Source organism: Mustela nigripes, chromosome 6 (assembly GCF_022355385.1).
Source record: "Mustela nigripes isolate SB6536 chromosome 6, MUSNIG.SB6536, whole genome shotgun sequence".
Lineage (NCBI taxonomy): Eukaryota > Metazoa > Chordata > Mammalia > Carnivora > Mustelidae > Mustela > Mustela nigripes.
The window spans coordinates 120,197,197-120,214,276 of record NC_081562.1 but is presented as its reverse complement, the minus strand read 5'-3'; the positions used below and the strand labels follow the sequence as shown (position 1 = coordinate 120,214,276).

At 39.0% G+C, this 17,080-nt stretch overlaps 1 long non-coding RNA gene across 1 annotated transcript; it reads left to right on the top strand.

Annotated features, from left to right (window-relative positions):
* The first annotated feature begins 5,691 nt into the window (after positions 1–5,691).
* Positions 5,692–14,033, top strand: LOC132020872 (uncharacterized). Its single transcript, XR_009405123.1, has 3 exons — positions 5,692–5,773; positions 10,658–10,816; positions 13,948–14,033. It is a non-coding gene; the product is annotated as an uncharacterized LOC132020872 (long non-coding RNA).
* The last annotated feature ends 3,047 nt before the right edge of the window (positions 14,034–17,080 follow it).

Sequence of the window (17,080 nt, the reverse complement as noted above, 5' to 3'; positions counted from 1 at the left end):
TTCATGGTGCCCAAAATTCTAAAGTGATTCTTCTTTTTTTTTTTTTTTTTTTTTTTTTAAGACAGAGGCTTTTGTTTCTATTAAAATTTAGCTTCTAAACTTTTCTATTCTTTTCATGTGTGTGTATGTATGTATATAAAAGAAGTATTTACTAAATGATATATTTATTGGATAATTTCCTGAAAATGTCATTTGATGGGGGGGAGGGGGGAAGTGTAAAGATGGATCCCCAAAAGACAAATTCTATGTACTTTAAACTTTGCTGACTGTCTGGTTCAAGATAGCGGACTGAGCATATATATCAACCTTCACCCTTTCTCAAGGTCCCATTGAAATGATTAACTGTCCATAGTCTGTCCATGTAAAAATCTATTTAGTGAAACCACAACAATGCTGGGCATCAATAAAGGAACCATAAAGTGTGAGTAAATGCTAGTAGATAGAAAACAGATGGATTTATTTGAAAAGCAAACAGACAAACAAAAGGCAGAGAAGGGGATTCCAGAGATAAGGGACTGCTGGAAAAGCTCCAAGCTTGGAGTTATCAAACAGAAATGACAAGAGTAGGTGGCAGATGGGGGAAAGATACTCACTAATTTAAAGTTCTGGATTCAGATCTTTGAGACACCTTTCTTCAACTAGAGCTCCTGTTCTCTGCTCCTTTCCTCCCCACTCTTCAATCCCAGAACAAACATGGGAAAATTGTGCCACTGGATGAAACCAAATAATTTTGAAAGACCGAAGAAGTGTGGGAGCTACGCTTAAAGGGAAATAGCTGAATTAACCCTCAGGCTTCCATAGCAAATGCTGGGGGTAGGCAGCTTGGCTCAGACATCTTCGCCAAAGTTCTGCAAGCCCTATGCAACCCTAGGGGGTCTCCAGATTTCCTGCTCTACACAGTCGGGAACCATGCCGGTCTGTACTTCTGCTTACCTGGGAGCCCACAGAACTCTGTCACTTAACAGAGTCCTGAGAAGCTTATGCCCCTGTGCAGGTCAGCTTTGTGCTTTGGTCACAGACATAACACTAGATATCTGATAACACCCTCTTCCTGAGAGAGAAGGACTAATATGAATAACAAAACAACCCATCCGGAAGAAAGCAGATTTAACTCAGAGAGCTAAAAAGAACTTAAAAATTGTCTTCTGCATTTTTAGAATAATTCAGGATGATATTATATCCTTAAAATAAGAATAAGCTGTAGGGCACCTGGGTGGCTTAGTTGGTTAAGCATCTGACTCTTGGTTTTGACTCAGGTCATGATCCAGGGTCCTGGGATGGAGCCCCATGTTGGGCTCCCTGCTCAGTGGGGAATCTGCTTATCTTCCTCTCCCTCTGTGCCTTCTCCTTCTTGGACTCTTTCTATCTCTCAAATAAATAACTATATTAAAAAAAGGAAGAGGGGCGCCTGGGTGGCTCAGTGGGTTAAAGCCTCTGCCTTCGGCTCAGGTCATGATCCCAGGGTCCTGGGATGGAGCCCCACATTGGGCTCTCTGCTCAGCAGGGAGCCTGCTTCCACCTCTCTCTCCCTGCCTGCCTCTCTGCCTATTTGTGATCTTTGCCTGTCAAATAAATAAATAAGTCTTTAAAAAAAAAAAAAAGGAAGAATAAGTTATTATGACACAAGAGCAATCAGAAAACCAAAAGCACTCTGGATAATTAAAATTGTGATTGTTGAAATAAAAAACCAATAGCTGGATTGAAAAATACATTGGACTGGACTAATAAAATATCTTGGAATAAAAATAAAGGAAATCTTTTTATATATGAAACAAAACCCCCAAAATGTGAATGAGTGAAAAGCTGGCAAGTATGAAGACAGGAATAGAGATTGATATCCATCTCATAGGAAAGAAATGGCTAATACAAAAAACCAAAAAGGTTAAATTAAAATATAGGAGAGGAAAATTTCCTCATATAGAGGAAGATATGACTCTTTAATTGGAAAAGTCTGACCAAATACTAAAACAGGTAAATTAAAAACAAAATAAACCAACCCAAAAATCTAGTGATGCTTGAGGTATACAAGGGTAAAGAAAAAATTCAAAAAAGTTTCTGGAGAGGAAAAAAACAAGCTTACTATAGATGCTTAATAATCAGATTACATCAGCAATACAGGACAATAGAGCAGAATCCTTCAAGTCCTCATCAGCAAGAAAACAATTGAGTTGGGACTTGACATTTTGAGTTAGGATTTTAAATAAAGGGAGGCGGAGTTTTTCTGTAAGAGGCCAGAAAGTAAATATTTTGTGTTTTGTAGGTCATGTGGTTACTCACAGCTATTCAACCCTGCAGCTGTAGCATGAAAGGAGACATAAACGATGCTGTGTTCTAACAAAACTTTATTTACAAAAACAAGGTGTTTTTGGATTTGACCAGTGGGCCATAGTTTGCCAACACCTACTTTTGAATATAGAATTCTATACCCAGCTAAACCATCAATCAAGGATGAGGGCAAAATAAAGATATTTTTAGGCAAAAAAGAAAAAAAAAAAAACCTCAGAAAGTTTCATAACTGTGTGAAAAGAATATTTAAGAAGTTTTTTTTTAGAGTTTTTTTTTTTTGAAGATTTTATTTATTTATTTGACAGACAGAGATCACAAGTAGGCAGAGAGGCAGACAGAAAGAGAGAGGGGGGAAACAGGCTCCCTGCTGAGCAGAGAGTCTGATACAGGGCTCAATCCCAGAACCCTGGGATCATGACCTGAGCCGAAGGCAGAGGCTTTAACCCACTGAGCCACCCAGGTGCCCCTAAGAAGTTTTGTTGAAGTAAAAGAGAAAAGGAATAAATGAGGATGACACGAAGTAAAAGAAATAGTGGCAGCTGAGTGTGACCTAGAAGTTTGGAACATTCTCCTCATTTTTAAAAAATTTATTATTATTATTATATTTTTTATTAACATAGAATATCTTATTCGTTTCAGGGGTACAGGTCTGTGATTCATCAGTCTTACACAATTCACAGCACTCATTATAGCACATAACCTCCCCAGTGTCCATCACCCAGCCACCCTATCCCTCCCACCCCCACCCCTCCAGCAACCCTCAGTTTATTTCCTGAGATTAAGAGTTTCTTAGGGTTTGTCTCCCTCTCTGGTTTTGTCCCATTTCATTTTTTCCTCTCTTCCCCCTTGATCCTCTGCATTATATCTAAAATTCCACAAGATCATATGATAATTGTTCTCTGATTGACTTATTTCACTTAGCATAATACCCCCAGTCCCATCCACAATGTTGCAAAAGGCAAGATTTCATTTTCTGATGGCTGCATAATATTCCATGTATATATATACCATGTCTTCTTTATCCATTCATCTGTCGATGGATATGTAGGCCCTTTCCATCATTTGGTTATTGTGGACATTGCTGCTTTAAACATTGGGGTGCATGTGTCCCTTTTGATCACTACATTTGTATCTTTGGGTAAATACTCAGTAGTGCAATTGCTGGGTTGTAGGTAGCTCTAGTTTCAACTTTTTGAGGAAACTTGTCAGTGTTTTCAGAGTGGCTGCACCAGCTTGCATTCCCACCAACAGTGTAGGAGGTTCCCCTTTCTCCGCATCCTCGCCAACACCTGTCATTTCCTCACTGGTTAATTTTAGCCATCCTTCTGGTGTGAGGTGGAACTTCATTGTGGTTTTTATTTGTGTTCTATTTTTATTTTTATTTTTATTTTTATTTCCTTGCTGCCAAGTGATGTTGAGCATTTTCTTTTTTTCTTTTTTTTTTTTAAATTTATTTGTTTGACAGACAGAGAACACAAGTAGGTGGAAATGCAGGCCGAGAGAGAGGAGGAAGCAGGCTCCCCACCGAGCAGAGAGCCTGATGCAGGGCTTGATCCCAGGACCCTGGGATCATGACCCGAGCCAAAGGCAGAGGCTTTAACCCACTGAGCCACCCAGGTGCCCCATGTTGAGCATTTGGCCACCTGGATGTCTTCTTTGCAGAAATGTCTGTTCATGTCTTCTGCCCATTTCTTGATTGGATTATTTGTTCCTTGGGTGTTGAGTTTGATAAATTCTTTATAGATTTTGGATACTACCCCTTTATCTGATATGTCACTTGCAAATATCTTCTCCCATTCTGTCTGTTATCTTTTGGTTTTGTTGACTCTTTCTTTTGCTGTGCAGAAGCCTTTGTCTTGATGAAGTCTTAATAGTTCATTTTTGCCCTTGCTTCCCTTGCGTTTGGCATTGTTTCTAGGAAGAAGTTACTGTGGCTGAGGTCAAACGGCTGCTGCCTATGTTCTCCTCAAGGATTTTGATGGATTCCTGTCTCACATTGAGGCCTTTCATCCATTTTGAGTCTTTTTTTGTGTGGGGTGTAAGGAAATGGTCCGATTTCATTCTTCTGCATGTGGCTGTCCAGTTTTCCCAACACCATTTGTTGACACGACTGTCTTTTTCTTTTTTTTTTTCCTTTCTTTCTTTCTTTTTTTTTTTTTTTTTAAAGATTTTATTTAATTATTTGACAGATAGAGATCACAAGTAGGTAGAGAGATAGGCAGAGAGAGAGGAGGAAGCTGGCTTTCTCCTGAGCAGAGAGCCCAATGTGGGGCTCGATCCCAGGACCCTGGGATCATGACCTGAGCCGAAGGCAGAGGCTTAAACCACTGAGCCACCCAGGCGCCCCAAGACTGTCTTTTTCTTATTGGATATTCTTTCCTACTTTGTCAAGGATTAGTTGACCAAAGAATTGAGGGTCCATTTCTGGTCTCTCTATTCTGTTCCATTGATCTATGTGTCTGTTTTTGTGCCAGTATTATACTATTCTGACGATTACAGCTGTGCCATAGAGCTTGAAGTCTGGAATTGTGATGCCGCCAACTTTGCTTTTCTTTTTCAACATTCCTTTGGTTATTCAGGGATTTTTTTCTGGTTCCATACAAATTTTAGCATTATTTTTTCCATTTCTTTGAAAAAAATTGATGGTATTTTGATAGGGATTGCATTTTGATGTGTAGATTGCTCTAGGTAGCATAGACGTTTTCACAATATTTGTTTTTCCAATCCATGAGCATGGAACATTTTTCCATTTCTTTTTTTCTTCCTAATTTCTTTCATGAGTGGTCTATAGTATTCTGAGTAAGCTTCTTTGCCTCTTTGGTGAGATTTATTCCTAGGTATCTTATGGGTTTGGATGCAATTGTAAATGGGATTGACTCCTAAATTTCTCTTTCTTCTGTCTTGTTGTTGGTGTATAGAATGCAACTGATTTCTGTGCATTGATTTTTATATCCTGACACTTTACTGAATTGCTGAGGAGTTCTAGCAGTTTTGGCATAGAGTCTTTTGGGTTTTCCACATAAAGTATCATATCATCTGCAAAGAGTGAAAGTTTGACCTCTTCTTTGTCAATTGGGATACCTTTTCTTTCTTTTTGTTGCTGAGGCTAGGACTTCTAGTACTATGTTGAAAGCAGTGGCCATAGTGTACAACCCTGCCATGTTCCTGACCTTAGGGGCAAATTTCTCAGATTTTCCCCCTTGAGAATGATATTCCTGTGGGTTTTTCATAGGTGGCTTTTATGATATTGAAATATGTATCTTCAATCCCTACAATGTGAAGAGTTTTGGATAAGAAAGGATGCTGTACTTTGTCAAATGCTTTTTCTGCATCTATTGAGAGTATCATATGGTTCTTGTCCTTTCTTTTATTAATGTATTGTGTTACATTGATTGATTTGTAGATGATGAACCAAACTTGCAGTCCAGTTATAAATCCCACTTGGTCATGGTGAATAATCCTCTTAATGTGCTGTTGGATCCTATTGGTGAGTGTTTTGGTGAGAATTTTTGCAACCATGTTCATCAGGGATATTGATCTGTAATTCTCCTTTCTGATGGGGTCTTTGTCAGGTTTTGGGATCAAGGTAATGCTGACCTCATAAAATGAGTTTGGAAGTTTTCCTTCTGTTTTTATTTTTTGAACTGTTCCAGAAGAACAGATAGTAATTCTTTTTTATGTTTGGTAGAATTCCCCTGGGAAGCCGTCTGGTCCCAGGCTCTTGTTTGTTTGGAGAGTTTTGATTACTGCCTCCATTTCCTTGCTGGTTATGCATCTGTTCAAGTTTTCAGTTTATTTCTGGTTCAGTTTTGGTAGTTTATACATCCCTAGGAATGCATCCATTTCTTCCAGATTGTCAAATTTGCTGGCGTATAGATGCTCATAATATGTTCTCATAATTGTTTGTTTTCTTTGGTGTTGGTTGTGAGCTCTCCTGTTTCATTTATGACTTTATTAATTTGGGCCCTTTCTCTTTTCTTTTTGATAAGTCTGACCAGGGGCTTATCGATCTTATTCTTTCAAAGTACTGGCTCCTACTTTCATTGATCTGTTACTGTTCTTTTGGCTTCTGTTTCATTGATTTCTGCTCTGATCTTTATTATTTCTCTTCTCCTACTGGGTTTAGGCTTTATCTGATGTTCTTTTTCCAACTCCTTTAGGTGTAGGGTTTGATTGTGTATTTGAGACCTTTCTTGTTTCCCAGGAAAGCCTTGTATTGCTCTATACTTTCCTCTTAGGACTGCCTTTGCTGTGTCCCAAAGATTTTGAACAGTCATGTTTTCATTTTCATTTGTTTCCATGAATTTTTTTTAATTCTTTAATTTCCTGGTTGACACATCCATTCTTTAGTAGGATGCTCTTTAGTCTCCATGTATTTGAGTTCTTTCCAGCTTTCCTCTTGTGATTGAGTTTGAGTTTCAGTGCATTGTGATTTGAAAATATACAGGGAATGATCCTTTTGGTACCAGTTGAGACCTGATTTGTGACCCAGGATGTGATTTGTTCTGGAGAATGTTCCAATGTTCCATGTGCACTAGAGAAGAATGTGTATTCTGTGGCTTTGGGATGGAATGTTCTGAATATATCTGTGGAGTCCATCTGGTCCAGTGTGTCATTCAAAGCCCTTATGTCCTTTTTGATCTTCTGCTTAGATGCTCTGTCCATTGCAGTGAGTGGAGTATAAAATTCCCCTATTTATTTTATCATCATTGATGTGTTTCTTTAATTTTGTTATTAATTTACTTACATAGTTGGCCACTCCTATGTTAGGGGCATAAATATTTACAATTGTTAGATCTTCTTGTTGGAGAGACCCTTTAATTAGGATAGTGTCCTTCCTCATCTCTTATTACAGTCTTTGGCTTAAAATCTAATTTGATATAAGGATTGCTACCCCAGCTTTCTTTCGATGTCCATTAGCATGGTAAATGGTTTTCCACGCCCTCACTTAAAATCTGGAGGTGTCTTTGGGTCTAAAATGAGTCTCTTGAAGACAGCATACAGATAGATTTTTTTAAATCCAATCTGATACCCTGTGTCTTTTAATTGGGGCAATTAGCCCATTTACATTCAGGGTAACTATAGAAAGATATGAATTTAGTGCCATTGTATTTTCTGTAATGTGACTGTTATTGTATATTGTTTCTTTTCCTTCCTGGCACATGTTACTTTTAGGCTCTCTCTTTTGCTTAGAGGACAGCTTTCAGTATTTCCTATAGGGTTGGTTTGGTGTTTGCAAATTCTTTTAGTTTCTGTTTGTTCTGGAAGCTTTTTTTCTCTCCTTCTGTTTTCAATGATAGCCTAGCTGGATATAGTATTCTTGACTGCATATTTTTCTCATTTAGTACTCTGAATATAAGGATCATTTTGATCCTTTCTGGCCTACCAGTTCTCTGTGGATAGGTCTGCTGCCAATCTAATGATTCTACCATTGTAGATTACAGACCTCTTGTCTTGAGCTGCTTTCAGAATTTTCTCTTTGTCACTGAGACTTGTTAAGTTTTACTATTAGATATTGGGGTGTTAACCTATTTTATTGATTTTGTGGGGGGGTTCTCTGTGCCTCCTGGACTTTGATGCCTACTTCCTTTCCCAAATTAGGGAAGTTCTCTGCTATAATTTTTTCCAGTATACCTTTTGCTCCTTTCTTTCTTCCTTCTTCTTCTGGGATCCCAATTATTCTAATATTTTTTGCTTTAAGGTATCAGTTATCTTGAATTCTCCCCTCATGATCCAATAGTTGTTTATCTCTCTTTTTCTCAGTTTCTTCATTCTCTGTCATTTGGTATTCTATATCACTAATTCTCTCTTCTGCCTCTTTTCTTAGCAGTTAGAGCCTCCATTTTTGATTGTACCTCATTGATAGCTTTTTTGGTTTTGACTTGGTTGGATTTTATTTCTCCAGGAAGGGATTCCCTAGTATAGTCTAAGCTTTTTTCAAGCCCAGGGAACATTGTTTTTAAAATGGCATTGGTTTATGACCTAGAGTTGACCATCTTTCCTTCTCTAAGGACTCAATCACATTAATTAGTTCTGCCTGGAACCATATTTATAGAATCCTAATGTAAGTACTGTATTATCAGATCTAAATTTTAGAATCAATCTGTAGACAATGTCCTGATAACATTATCATAATCACTAAATGAGGTAAGTACACAAACTTTAACAAAATAAATGTAATAAAATGAACACAATTGGATGATTAACATGGGAGGTGAAGTGGGAAGTAGTGTGGGTGCACAAAATGTCTTACCTTTGGTACAGAGAGAGTGGAATCAAGGAATACATGTACATGTGTACTGTACTAGGATTATAATGGCCATCATCAGGAGGGCTGATTAACAATGTTTTGAACCTCTAGTGAATGAAGTGATGGTGGGCAAAGGGAAATGGCAGAATGGAACTTTTCTTTCTTTATACTTTGAATTTTTTATCACATACAGATATTACCTTAATTTACAACACAATACTTAAAAATATTTCTATGAAAAATCCATTTAGGGTTGGAGACTTTGTTAACTTACAGCTTAAAGGCCATTTAAAAATGTTTTAATCTGTCATCAGGAGTAAAGTCAATTTGTGAAACATATATTTATAATTTTTCATCGGGCAAGTTCACTGAAAAGAAAATTGACAGTTTTATAAAAATTTTTTCTGAACCACTCTGATCTTTGTTAAGTAAAATCTTCTCCCTCCTAAAAAAATAAATAAATAAAAAATAAAATCCTTTCCCTACTTTTTTCCAGGGTCTCTCTCTCTCTCTCTCTCTCTCTCTCTTTTTTTTTTTTTTGGTATGTCTATGATTAAAAGCATTTTTTCCCTTTTTTATTGAAATATGGTTGATACACTATTAATTAAAACTTTTGCACTGAGCATGTTATATATCTTTAATAAAGTCATGTTTTGCCTTAGCTACTCTCAGAACACTTCTTATATAAGAATTACAGGGGTGGGTGGACCACAGCCCTCAAGTTTGTAAATAAAGTTTGTACATAAAATTTTGTAAATAAGGCTTTATTGGAACAGTCATACATTTGTTTATATATCTTCTATGGCTGCTTCTGTAGATGCCTGCAATTCCAAAATATTTACTATCAGACCCTTTAGGAAAAACTGACTCCTTTAGAGCATCAGAATCACCTTGGAGGCCTTGTTAAACCCAGATTGTTGGGCCCCGCCCCCCAGTGCTGGAATGGGAGTGAAGAATTTGCATTTCTAACAAGTTCCACAGGCTGTTGATACTGCTGGTTGAGGGTGTAGACAAACCTCGATTTGAATTTTGGCTTTACCCTTTGCAGGTCAGAGTTTGGCCAAGTTACTGAATTTTTATGTATCTAGGTTTGTTCATCTGCGACACAAGGCTTTTCATGGTTCTTATCTTCTCAGATTATTCTGAGAATTCAAAGAGATAATGCATGTAAAGCACTTAGCATGGCTTCTAGCATATAGTAATGACTTAATGAAATGTTTACTATAATTATGATAAAAAGCATACCTCGATGAGGGGTTGATCAGGCACGAGAGACTCTCATAGACTGGATAGGATGTCAGCTGTGGAGAAAATGGAATTTGAATAATTTTTCCAAGTCTCTAGATCTCATTCTTTGCATAAAAATTTCCCTAAATGTTGGACCAGCAGAAAAAAATAAACGACTGGCTTTAAATCATGTTTCTTGGAATGTAGTACAAATTGAAAAGATCACAAAGATCACAAAGGGAAAGTTATAGAAGTGCTTTCATATTTATTGCTCTCTTGCTTGGAGTAATTTCAAGTTTAAGAAGAAGTTCATAATTTTCCACATGTGAAGGTATGTAGTAATCCATGGTAATCAGGGAGGGGTATGTGGGGACACACATATGAAAGGAGTGGAAAAATAAACATTTTTGTCTTCAAAGAATTAGTTAGCTAATTTCAGATAACATAGACCCTCATGAAACAGTTACATGGAATGTCAGGCAGAGTCTGAGAGACACAGGTAATATGTACTCTCAGGTTATAGACAACAGGGTGGAAGAATCTGGGACCACTTAAAGATCAGGTGGGATTGGTGGGGTGGGGACAATCTCCCCAGTTAGTAGGAGAAATGCTTCAGCAAGGTATGAAGATGAGGTAGTGAGCACAGAACAGTTTAAATTTAACTGGGGAGAGGGGTTGAAAAACATATGTCACCACTGAAAACAATGCAGGCAAGTAACTTTTAGAAAAGCAAATTCCACTTTTCAAGCATGCACACACGTTATGACACCTGTTTTTTGGAAGTTGCCTTGAAAATACTAAAGTAGTCTAATGTTCAATAATTGTGACCGATAAAGCACCTGGCTAAAAAATAGAAAAGAAAAAACTTGCTAACTTTGAAAACTCTGTCAACAGATTCAGTGTACTCTTTGAAGTCATCAGAGGAGATGAACTGGAACAGGACCAGAATTTTCCCCATCTTTTCTTCTCAAGGCATAAAGGCTGAGACAGATCACGTTTGTGGCCAGAGAGAGCAGTGTGCTGGGAAACTTGGCTTGGATCTTGGATCTCAAAGTGGGTAATTATTCATCGACTGAGCTGCAGTTACAGACAACTTTTCCTGAGTGTCAACAAGGGGATGGTTGAGGAGAATGTTCTGATGGAGCCATTTATCTCTTTGTGCCTGTGTCAAGGGCTCATAACTATCTATATGCAGTGAAGACAACTTCTCCGTAGCTTGGGGTGGGGGTGTGGCTGCCTGTCTGAATGCTGGGTCCTGGGGTGGAACCCAGGCTTGTTCAAGCTCAATTCATCAAGAAAGGAAGGCACCTGGGTGGCTCAGGGGTTAGGCCTCTGCCTTCAGCTCAGGTCATGATCTCAGGGTCCTGGGATAGAGCCCGATGCAGGCGCTCTGCTCTTTGGGGAGCCTGCTTCCCTCTCTCTCTCTGCCTGCTCTCTGCCTACTTGTGATCTCTCTGTCAAATAAATAAATAAAATCTTAAAAAAAAAAAAAGCAATAAGAATCATCTTCCTGATGCAGAGCAAGTCTAGCCACACCTCATCTCTGTGTGTAACAGAATCATAATTGTATCAGCTGATAACACTGGCGGGACTAATGAGGTGACCTCATGAAAGAGAAAGGGGGCGGTGCCTGGGTGTCTCAGCTGGTTGGGTATGGGATTCTTCATTTTGGCTCAGATCATCATCTTGGGGTCTTGAGATCCAACACCCACTGGGCTCTGTGCTGGGTGTGGAGCCTGCTTGGGATTCTCTCTCCCTCTCCCTCTAGCCCTTCCCCCCACCTCCAGCTCACACTCTTGCTCTTTCTCTCAAATAAATAAAGAAAATAAAGTAAAAGAGAGAGGATACTATTTCCTGCTGATTAGAGGGATGTTACCCCTGGCTTAGTCCCAATGAAGACAGGCATAGTTTGTCATGGTCTGTCACTCATTTATCTCTGGTTTTTAAATTGCCAGGAGAGGAGATTTATGGAAAACCTCTGAGACTTCTCTTGGGGAGATCGTTTGGTCCACCCACCCTTCACAGAACCCACTCCAGACTAATCACCTTAGCAGTCAGACAGATTACTAGAGACCCCGTTTCTTGGAGCTGTCTTTCTTTAACAAAGCAAATATTGTACAGTTTGATGCATTTTGTTCTCCCTGTGTTGTAAATTAATTTTAAGCATATTTCTAGGTGGAAGACTGGGACGATTTAGAAAACAACCACAGAAATACTTTAATGTCAACTCCTCAATTTTATTTCACTTTCATGGGCAGCAACTGCTAGTGAATCCTCCCATTTCTAGCAAGTTCTTCAAGGTCACTCTTTGATCATGACTTCTCTGCCACATGAGCAAAGCTATTGCTGGTTCTTGTCAACTTTTATTGTCAACAATTCTTTTTTTTTTTTTTTCCCAAGAATTCATTTATTTATTTGACAGAGAGAGATCACAAGTAGGCAGAGAGGCAGGCAGAGAGAGAGAGAGGAGGAAGCTGGCTCTCTGCCGAGCAGAGAGCCCGTTGCGGGGCTCAATCCTAGGACCCTGAGATCATGACCTGAGCCGAAGACAGAGGCTTAACCCACTGAGCCACCCAGGTGCCCATATTGTCAACAATTCTTGAGAACTTTAATTGTCAACAATTGACAGTTGTTTTTGTCAACAATTATTCTTACTGTCCTTTCCACCAATAAATTAGATAATGAGGGATAGCTCTAGATTCATGTGTTTATCAAAGTCTGTCACCTGCTTTGGAACCTCACTTAAATTATCCATGTCTTGGGGCACCTGGGTGGCTCAGTGGGTTAAAGCCTCTGCCTTTGGCTCGGGTCATGATCCCAGGGTCCTGGGATTGAGCCCCACGTCGGGCTCTTTGCTCTGCAGGGAGCCTGCTTCCTCCTCTCTCTCTCTCTGCCTGCCTCTCTGCCTACCTGTGATCTGTGTCTGTAAAATAAATAAATAAAATCTTAAAAAAAAAAAAATTAACCATGTCTTAAGTTAAGCTTCTCAGAGACAGACTTAATAGTCCCTTAGTAAAGTTTTACCAATGGACTTACTAGAGGAAACCAATCCTCTCTATTTAAAATGTATATATACATTTTTATATATATATATATATAAAATATGTAAAATGTATATTTTATATACATATAAAATATATATTTGTGTATATATATGCAGATACAAAAATGTAATTTTATGTTTATATATAAATGAATATATTTTATATAATATTATATACATGTTTCCATATAAAAATATAAATTTATATTTATGTGTAGAAATAAAATTATGTATATATTTGCATGTATATATATAAATATAATTTGTCACTAAATAGTATATGTCTATCCACAAATCACTTAACCTCCCTCCCTAGCCTTATATTCCTGATCAGGAAGCAGAGGTGAATTCACTGAGTTTTCTTTCTTTCTCTTTCTTTCTTCCTTCTGTTCTTCCTTCCAACCCTTCCTTCCTTCTTCTTTCTTTTTAGTTATCTGAGTTTTCTTAGACATCTCAATATGTATCATATTTTCCTTGTATATCTCAAATTTTTATTTTATTATTAATTAATTAATTAATTTTAAAAGAAATTTTATTTATTTACTTGAGGGAGAGAGAGCACAAGGGGAAAGGGGCCAAGGACAAAGCAGACTCCCCACTGAGCAGGGAGCCCGGCACGGGGCTCAATCCCAGAACCTGAAGATCATCATCTGGGCAAACACCCAACTGACTGAGCCACCCAGGGGCCGCACAAAATTTTTTAAAAACATTACTTCAAATTTACATTTCTTCTGCAGTGCATTCTAATATTTAAGTCAGCAGGAGTCAAGCATTGAAAAATGCGGATCCAGCTTTTTCCATTTTGAATTTTCCAAGATTATTTTCTTCCTTCCGTGAAGCCCTCTGGGAGTACTGTTCAAAGAAGAGCTCAGTGAGGGCAGAACACAAGCTCTGGTGCACTCTTTGGTGGAGAGGGTTGACTGAGGTATTTTGACTGGCATTTTGCGGCTTTAATCAGGAAATGAGAGGGTTCCCCAAGAGGACACTCCAGGGACTTTCGACAAGAAGGTAGAGGCCCCTGGGTGTTGGCATCACTTCACTGGCTCACTCCATGCTTCTCTAGTTCAAGGAGGGGGCTTTGTGAGGTGACTATGACAGATTGGAGGTTTGAGGTGACTTTTGGGGGGCATCTCACCAATAGGTCCCAAAGATGCTTCCTCATGATTGAAGTAAAAACAAGACAGAACAAAGTCCAGCCACCGGACTCTTGAGCTCTCCTGCTAATTGGTTCAGGTAAGTCACAAAGGAAAGCAACAAAAGATATGAAAATATTATTGAAGAGGGTGACACTCTCAAAAAAGCAGGAGTTTCCTGCCATCTTACCTCACGAAGAACACTCATTTTGATAAGGACCACAGAGGAGAGTGCTGTGGTGGGGATCTGGGTGTCTGTGGAGGACACCAGCCTGAGATTGGATGCACTAAACAGGGTAAGAGGAACAGTTTCACTTCACCTGTGACTCCCTCAGCCAAGGGCCAAGAGGGCCCTTCTCGCCAGAGATTTCTCCAGAAAGAAAAAGTGAGAGTGTGGGAGTGGGTGTCTGGCTTTCCCAAGTGTATGTGGCACTGCTTGATACCCCCCCAGATTGCTGAGGGGGGCCCAGAGAGGGGCCCGGGGTCAGGGCAACGGCTGCCACGGCTCATAGACGGAGGGCAACAACGGAACTAGAATTCTACTAACTGCTTTGCAGACTCAGGAGGGTCACCTTGCCTGTGACTCTCCCCAGCTGGCTCTCAGGCACCCCCAGTGCTGCATACATCTCATCTGGCACACCCCCACACTGTGGCTGGTGCTCCGTGCACCTTGAGGGCACTGCATTACAGCCTTTGTGGATGTTAGTGAGTCTGATTGTGAAGAAGCTCACAGAGCCGAGCACCAAGAACATGCAATCTTGAGCATTCCTTGCCAACAGCGGACAAAAGGTGTGAGGCAGGGGTAACTGTAGAAAAGATCTGCACAGCCTTGGGATCCCTCACGGAGCAGATAAGAGGGATTTCTCTTCTGAAATCAGTTAGTAAAGCCTGGAGGAGGGGACTGCTTCTTCAAATGGGAAGACTTCAAGGAACAGGAAAAACGAGGAAATATACCAAAGGTTAAAACAATTCAGAGAGAGTATGAGAAACCTGTACATCTCTGAATCTTTTAGAAAAATGAGACAGACAAGCCTGCCTTTCTACCTGGACCCCACTCTGAGGTTCTACTAGTTCAGCAGAAGCAGGAAGTTTTAGTGGTTTGGGGGTTAATAAGTTTAAATAACCTTAAAGATGGTCTCATATAACAAAATGTTGCCGAACATGAGATAGAGCCAGAAGAGTCTGCCATATTGACTTTTGTAATTGAAATGAATCCATTGCAAGTTTTTCTGAACCAATTGGTAAAGATTTTTTTCAGAGTGACTTGCATTCGTAGACTAGATTTAATTTTTTTTTTTTAAAGAACATTTTGTGTAAGTCTAAAACATGTCTTTTTTTAATGAAACTTTTCAGTTGGGATAAGTGCAAATTCAGCTCTGATTCAATAACTTCTAGTTAAACTAGACTAGCCAGACTAAACCAGGACTTGACAAACCTTAGCTAGTAGACGAAATCTGGCTTATCTCCTGATTTATACAGCCCCTGAGTTGAGATTAAAATTTTTAACGGATAGAGAAAAAGAAAAAAAAAAAGAATATTTTGACACAGGTGAAGATTATATGAAACTCAAATTTCCATAAATAATGTTATATTGGAACATGCAAAAAAACAAAACATAATTTAAGGCTATTTGACCATATTTATTACAATTTAGGGGCACCTGGCTGGCTCAGCTGGTGAAGCATGTGATTCTTGATCGTGAGTTCAAGCCCCATACTGAGCGTAGAGTTACCTTAAAAAAAAAAAGTAATTCAGCAATTTCACTTTTTCTTACAAATATGCTCACCTGGATGCATACATTTTATATATAGGTCATTCCTTACAGCATTATTTGTAATGGTAAAGCACAGAAACAACCTCAGTGCTCATGAATTGTGGGTCGGTCATACACATGAATGCTATATGGCCAGTAAAAAGTGCGGCAATGGATCCGTAGGTATAGAGTAACCCCCAGGGGTATTAGTTTCCTATTATTGCAGTAACGAAGGACCACAAACTTGGTAGTTTAAAACAAACAACTTTATTATAATTCATATACAGAGGTTAGAAGTCTAGAATCAGTTTCACCCGGCCAGAGTCAAGGTGTTGGCCATGCTGATTCCTTACGGAGCCTCTGGGGAAGAATCCTTTTCTTTGTCTTTTCGGCTTTTAACTGCCTGTGTTCCTTGGCCCATAACTTCTTCCTTGATCTTCAAATCTTTGACCTTCTGATCTTCACTTCCATCCTCTGATCTTTTTCTCTGACTCCCTCCTGTGTTGGGCTGCCCAGATAATCCAGGCTAATCCACAATGATCTCTCCTCAGGATCTCTCATTCAATCATATCTACGAAGTTCTGTTTGCCAAGTAAAGTTCACGGGGTCTGAAAATGTGGGCATCTTTGGGGGGCTATTACTTAGTCTTACAAACTAGAACATACTTTTAGGCAAGCATAGCAAGGTACATAATGGCATGAATGGAATGCTATCATACGTGTTTAAAAAAATGGGATAGGTATCTAATCTATGTGTGTGTGTGTGTGTGTGTGTGTGTGTATACATAATATGTATATCTGTATTCCCAGATATATGTATATCTGTATTCTGTATTTTCAGAGAAAGTCTATATACATATGTATATATATATATATTCCCAGGTGTTTCTGAAAAGACAACTGGGAATCTGGGAACAGAGAATTTGGGGCTGAATGGGGGTCATGAATGGGAAGAAAAATTGCCTTTTGTAACTTTTTTACTTTTTAAATAGAACAGGCTTCTATTCTATACAAATTAAACCATGATTCTGGTCTCTTTCTTACCAAACCTTCACAAGAATTTTGATTGGCAGGTCCTTGTCGGTTTTACCTTTTGGTTACTAACTTATGATAATAAGAGAGAAACTAGGGGCACCTGGGTGGCTCAGACGGTTAAGTGTCTGCTTTCAGCTTGGGTCACGATACCAGGGTCCTGGGTTTGAGCCCCACGTTGGGCTCCCTGCTCAGCGGGGAGTCTCCTTCTCCCTCTCCCTCTGGCATTCCCCCCAAGCTCGCGCTCTTTTGCTCTCAAATAAATAAATAAATAAAATCTTAAAAAAAAAAAAAGAGAGAGAGAAAATAAAAGAAAGGTAGAAAAACCCAGTTTAATGATAATCCTTGAACTGGTTT